The sequence below is a fragment of the Egretta garzetta genome, unplaced genomic scaffold, assembly GCF_000687185.1.
Source record: "Egretta garzetta isolate BGI_Z169 unplaced genomic scaffold, ASM68718v1 scaffold786, whole genome shotgun sequence".
In the NCBI taxonomy this organism is placed as follows: domain Eukaryota; kingdom Metazoa; phylum Chordata; class Aves; order Pelecaniformes; family Ardeidae; genus Egretta; species Egretta garzetta.
The window spans coordinates 221,327-227,463 of record NW_009259991.1 but is presented as its reverse complement, the minus strand read 5'-3'; positions in this window follow the sequence as shown (position 1 = coordinate 227,463).

Here is a 6,137-nt window from a genome sequence, read left to right as displayed (position 1 = left end):
CTTGGCCTTGTTGACCCTCACCCAACTGGGCTGGGCCCATGGATCCAGCCTGGCCAGGTCCCTCTGCAGAGCCCCCCTCCCCCCCAGCAGATCCACACTCCCACCCAGCTTGGTGGTGTCTGCAAACTGGCTGAGGATGCACTTGATCGCCTCATCCAGGTCATTGATAAAGAAACTAAACAGAACTGGTCCCAGCACTGAGCCCAGGAGAACAGTACTTGCGACTGGCTGTCAACTGGAATTAACTCCATCCACCGCAACGCTTTGGGCCCAGCCATCCAGCCAGTTTTTTACCCAGCGAAGAGGATGCCCGTCTAAGCTAGAAGCAGCCAGTTTCTCCAGGAGAATGCTGTGGAAAATGGTGTCAAAGGCTCTACTAAAGTCCAGGTACACCACATGCACAGCCTTTCCCTCATCCACTCAGTGGGTCACCTTGTCATAGAAGGAGATCGAGTTAGACAAACAGCACCTGACTTTCATAAACCCATGTTGACTGGGCCTGATCGCCCGGTTGTCCTATATGTGCCACGTGATGGCACTCAAGTTGATCTGCTCCATAACCTTCCCCAGCACCGAGGTCAGGCTGACAGGCCTGTAGTTCCCCAGATCCACCCTCTGGCCCTTCTTGCAGTTGGGTGACACATTTACTAACCTCTAATCGACTGGGACCTCCCCGGTTAGCCAGGACTGCTGATAAATGATGGAGAGTGGCTTTGGTGAGCGCCCCTGCCAGCCCCCTCAGTGCCCTTGGGTGGATCCCATCCGGCCCCATAGTCCTGTGCACGGCCAAGTGGTGTAGCAGTGATGCCACCCGAGGATCTCTGACTCACAGCAGTAGGAGCCTCAGTGTTTGTCCCAAGCTGCAACCCCACACAGCAACACAGTCCCTCCTGAGCAGCCCCACGCAGGGCTGCGATGGACTTGCTCCAGTGGCTGATTTGGCCCTACAGCAGCTCTCCTGGTGCCGAGCTCTTCTGGTGCTCCACCATTAGCAGCATGACTCCAAATGCTTCCTGCGTGTCTGTTTCCATCCAGACGCTCTGCAGCAGATCCCGATGCTCCTGAGGCACCGCGCTCTGCAGGTGAAACCCGGGGGGAGCACCCCTTTTGTACCACAGCGCTCTCCGGGGCCGGTCACCCCATCTCCATTCCTCCGGCTCATCGCCAGGTGTCAGCAATGCTGCTCACATCTCTGCCATCCCACCCACCTCCCAGCACTGCGCTCCTAGCTGCAAGGCTCTCCCTCGGGCTTCTGGGCCACATGGGCTTGGGCACATCTTTGATAGTAGCCTGTGACTACTTAAATTCGGTCCTATGCCTGGCCAGCCCTACTTCGATTCCTGGAAAATACTATAGCAAGTAAGGCTGGGAGAGCTGGGGGTGTTCAGCCTGGAGAAGAGAAGGCTCTGAGGGGACCTGACTGGGGCCGTTCAGTGCTTAAACGGGGCTGATAAGAAAAATGTGGGTGGACTTTTTAGCAGGGCCTGTTGCGATAGGACAAGGGGGAATGGTTTTAAATTAAAAATGGGGAGATTCAGACCAGATTTAAGGAAGAAATTCTTTACAATGAGGGTGGTGCAGCACTGTCAGGGGTTGCCCAGGGAGGTGGTGGAGGCCATTTTGGGATGGCAGGGTTAGGTTAAAGGTTGGACTCGATGATCTCAAAGGTCTTTTACAACCAAAGTGATTCTATGATTCTATGATTCCAGGCCAGGTTGGACAGGGCTGTGAGCAACCTGATCTGGTTAAAGGTGTCCCTGCTCCCTGCAGGGGGGGTTGGGCTGGGTCACCTCTAGGAGCCCCTTCCAACCCAAACCATTCCATGATTCTATGAATTTGTAGGTGTCCAGACACATGCAAAGCTGGTCAGCCCAATCCTACTTCCGTCTATATCAGGCCAAAGGGCCTGTGGGGAAGGGGCAGAAGGAGTAGATGTGGTGTGTCTTAAATGACTTAATTCCATGCTCTTTCACAGGGCATTCTCAGAATGAAATTAAGAAAAGGCAATATAGAAAGAACTACTATTCGGTGAGAGCATAACGATTCAGAAAACCCTGTTCAGACTTAGCTATCAGTGGTCAAACCACAGTGATACCTTGAGGGCATTACCTGGAGGACTGTCCTGCATCTGGCACTCTTCTAGAGTTCTTAAAGACTTGAGTGCTCATTTTGGCTGGGATAGAGTTAATTTTCTTCACAGAAGCTGGTATGGGGCTGTGTTTCGGATTTGTGCTGGGAACAGTGGTGATAATTCAGCAATGTGTCCATTATTGCTGAGCAGGGCTTACACAGAGCCAAGGCCTTTTCTGCTTCTCGCACCGCCCCACCTGGGAGCAGGCTGGGGCTGCACAAGGGGTTGGGAGGGGGCACAGCCGGGACCGCTGACCCTGACTGACCCAAGGCATATTCCACACCATATGACATCACGTTCAGCATATAAACTGGGGGAAGAAGAAGGAAGGGGGAGGACATTCAGAGCGAAGGCGTTTGTCTTTGCAAGTCACTGTTACGCATGATGGAGCCCGGCTGTCCTGGGGATGGCTGAGCACCATGGCAAGCAGGGAATGGATTCCTTGGTTTGCTTTGCTTGTGTGTGTGGCTTTTGCTTTATCTAGTCAACTGTCCTTATCTCAACCTATGAGTTTTCTCACTTTTACTCTTCTGATTTCCTCCCCCATCCCACCAAGGGTGCGTGAGTGAGTGGCTGCGTGGGGCTGAGTTGCTGGCTGGGGTTAAACCATGACAACTTGGATAAAAGACTAGACATAAGGCTTATTTAATCTGCAGAAGACACTGCTCGTTGAGGTTGCAGCCCCAGCTGCAGCTAAGGCCAGCAGGACAAACACCAAGTTCTCCCCTAGAACCAGCAGAGCTCAGCTGCAAAAGCCTTGATAAGGCCCGACCTGCCAGAGATAGTGCCCGTGGAGGTGCGCAGGAACACACATGCCACACACTGCCTGTGACCAGCCACTGCTGCACGGAAAAGGCACAGCCGCCATGGCATGCACAGCTCAGAGCCCAGTCTGTAAAGCAGTGCTACACTGGTCTTCTCTTCTGGAGGTGTGGTGACCACAGCACAGTAGGTGGGCTGTGGTGGGAGCAGAGGATGTCAAAAATGGTAAGAAGACAAGGAAATAATCAACAAAAAGAGCCTCAAGGACCTGGAGCTGTATATTCCAAAGAAGAGGAAACTGAGTGGTGACAAGCTAACAATATCTAACCATGGAAAAATTACCTGAGCACCTGTCCTATGAGGAAAGACTGGAAGAGCTGGGACTGTTCAGCCTGGAGAGGACAAGGCTCAGGGGGATCTCATCAGCATGTGTAAATACCTGAAGGGAGGGTGCAAGAAGACAGAGCCAGGCTGTTTTCAGCGGTGTCCAGTGACAGGACCAGAGGTAATGGGCACAAACAAACACAGAAGGGTCTGTCTGAACACCAGGAGACACATTTTCACTGTGAGGGAGCCTGAGCACTGGCACAGGTTGCCCAGAGAGTCTGTTGAATCTCCCTCCTTGGAAATATTCAAAAGCTGTCTGGGTATGGTCCTAGGCAACTGGCTGTAGATGACACTGCTTGAGCACGGGGCTTGGACAAGATGACCTCCAGAGGTCCCTTCCAGCCTCCAGCAGCTTGTCATGCTGTGGTGCTGTGACTGAATGAAGAGAGCTCTCTTCTTCACAATGGAGGACCCAGCACTAGCAAGACTTATACACTAAGTCCACACTAGGAGATGATGGTGTAGAAATCAGGGCCACTGCATCTTGCCATAAGCCAGCTGAAGACAGACGTATCAGCGTTATTCTTGCACCAGCCTGTATTGTGGGTGGCACTGCAGAACCCACTTTGCTCTCGGTCCTGGATCCTGCGCTCTAAGAACATGACCTTTTCTTACAGGCTCTTTGCCTCATAGTCGCGGAACCCGTGCTCGTATAGCGACCCGCAGGTGACAGATGTCATCTGAGTGAGAGCATCCAGCGTGCCATGCTCACACAGCTGCTGGGCCAGAGCAGTGCGACTGGAGGGAGCTTTTACTATGCAAAAAGCGAAAGAGGCATCAGGCCTGGCTCCTGGCAGAGGCCATCTGCTCATGGACCAGATACACCTATGCTGGCTGGAGGCGACATGCGCACCCCTAGTGCTTGGGCGCACTGGTCCGCTGGCATTGCTCCCTTTCAAAGCTTCCTTGGTAACCTCCAAAGGGCACATTAGGCAGTGATACTCCTGTCCCCTTGCCCCCTCCTTGCAGCCAGGGGCTGACAATGTGCCAGGCAGGCCATCTTACAAACTGGGTCCCATCTTGCCTACTGAAGACCCTGCACTGCCCTGAGAAGTTTTCTTTTCATGAAGCTGATGACTTTCTGGTGGTGGTTTCCCTCTGGAGATCTCACATTCAGTTGGCTTGCTTTCTCTCTTTCTGTCCTTCTCTCTCTCTTGTCTCCCCCTTCTCTTTCTCTCTCTTTCTGTCTGATGCTAGTTGTGCTTCCTGAGCAATGTGACTGATCAGCACGGGGAACAGCCACGCTGCAGCCGAGGAGCTGGATGGAGTGGATGTGTTGATGCTCCTAGAAGACCTTACCTTATCCAGATAGGAACTGAAGACAGCTTTGCAGCCCAAGTGTGGCATTGCATTGAGAATGTTGCCAAGAATACCCAGTCTTGGTCTGCTGTACAAACACAAGCCAAAAGCAACCCAGAACTTTCAGCAACAGCCGGTGCCAGAGTGGAAATGAGACAGTACCACAATGGTGCCAATATAAGCCAGCCCTGTGCCTTGGGAGCCCAGTGAATTATCTGAAGTGTTTGGCTAAGCTCACTGTCCCAGAGCAGCATCAACACCCAGGGGTGAACAGTGCTCCTGAACAGAACAGTCCTCAGAGATGTGTGAAAGGCTCCTACCTCCCCCAGGAGTAAAGAAACGAGAATGAGGGACACTCTCCAGGTGTAGACAAACCAGGAAACCGTGTCATCTTCCAAGCTGAACTCCCATCTGTATTGTGTGTGGGCCGAAGGGCTCAACCCAGCTTCCAGCTGAAGCGGTGCCCGCGACTGGTCCCACCAGGCTGGCCCCTCTGTACTTTGTGCATTGCTGCTGCTCAAGCAGGCTGGAGCAGGGCAAGTGCAAGGTTACCTGGGATGTGTAACTGCTATAATCGCTGCCAGCAGCTTGCCTGCAGATCCTACAACCTTGGCAATTTGCCTGCATCCCCAAGCTCACGGCTCTGTGTCTGCTGAGCAGCCTGTTCCTGCAGGACAGGGGGTCTTGGGGACCTGCCAACAGGTCTGGGGGAGCAGCAACATTTGCTGCTGGGGCCATGTTTAGTACCAGCTTTAGGTGGTGAAGCTCCCAGCTCCCAGCACTGTGTCTTTGCCCCTGTCCCAAGGGAACCCAGTGGCAGACAAGCCACAGTGCCCACAGAATCTGCACAAATTCATCCTGGGTCCTGCCTAAGGTTGAGCTGCTTGTGGGCTTGCCTGGCTGTCCAGTGTGGCTGGCTTTCTCTGGGCAGGATAAGCTGTGGTCCACGGAGAACAACTCTGAGCTTATGTTGAAAGGCAGCCAGGGAGGCAAGGTGGCATGCAAAGGATCTCAGGGAACTGATAGTCACAAGGGATGGAGCTAGCTCCATCAGGCCAGTGCTGTTGCTAATGTGCTCTAAGACCATTTCAAAGTGCTCTGTGTAGATCTGTCTGCCCCAGGTGTGGATAAAGCACTGGGTGCAGGAGCCACGAGAGATGCCAGGAAAGGCTAAGCTCCCCCTGGTCCATCTGTGCTCCACTCTGTGGCAAGGTCTGCGGTATAGTTTGCATCCTGCTTGATGGACCTGCTGGCTGCTGAGGGTGCTTCACGTGTGCATTGCCTGTGGTTTCTGCCGCACCTGTGGGGCCTGGGGCCAAACAGCACGGGGAGATGGTGCAGAGCTGCCTGCCTTGGCTGCTGGAACAGTTGGTTGGTGTCTTAGATGGCCTGTGTGCCCTTAGCAAACCCAACAGCCTTCAGCCACCAGCTCTCAGAAAATATCCCTTTGCTAACACCATGCAGGAGCTGTGCCTCTGTGCTCCGTGTGTGCCCAGAGGACAACCGGGAGCTGAGCCACTGTAGGTCCTGCTGGGAGGCCTCTGGGGCCGGGAGGAAA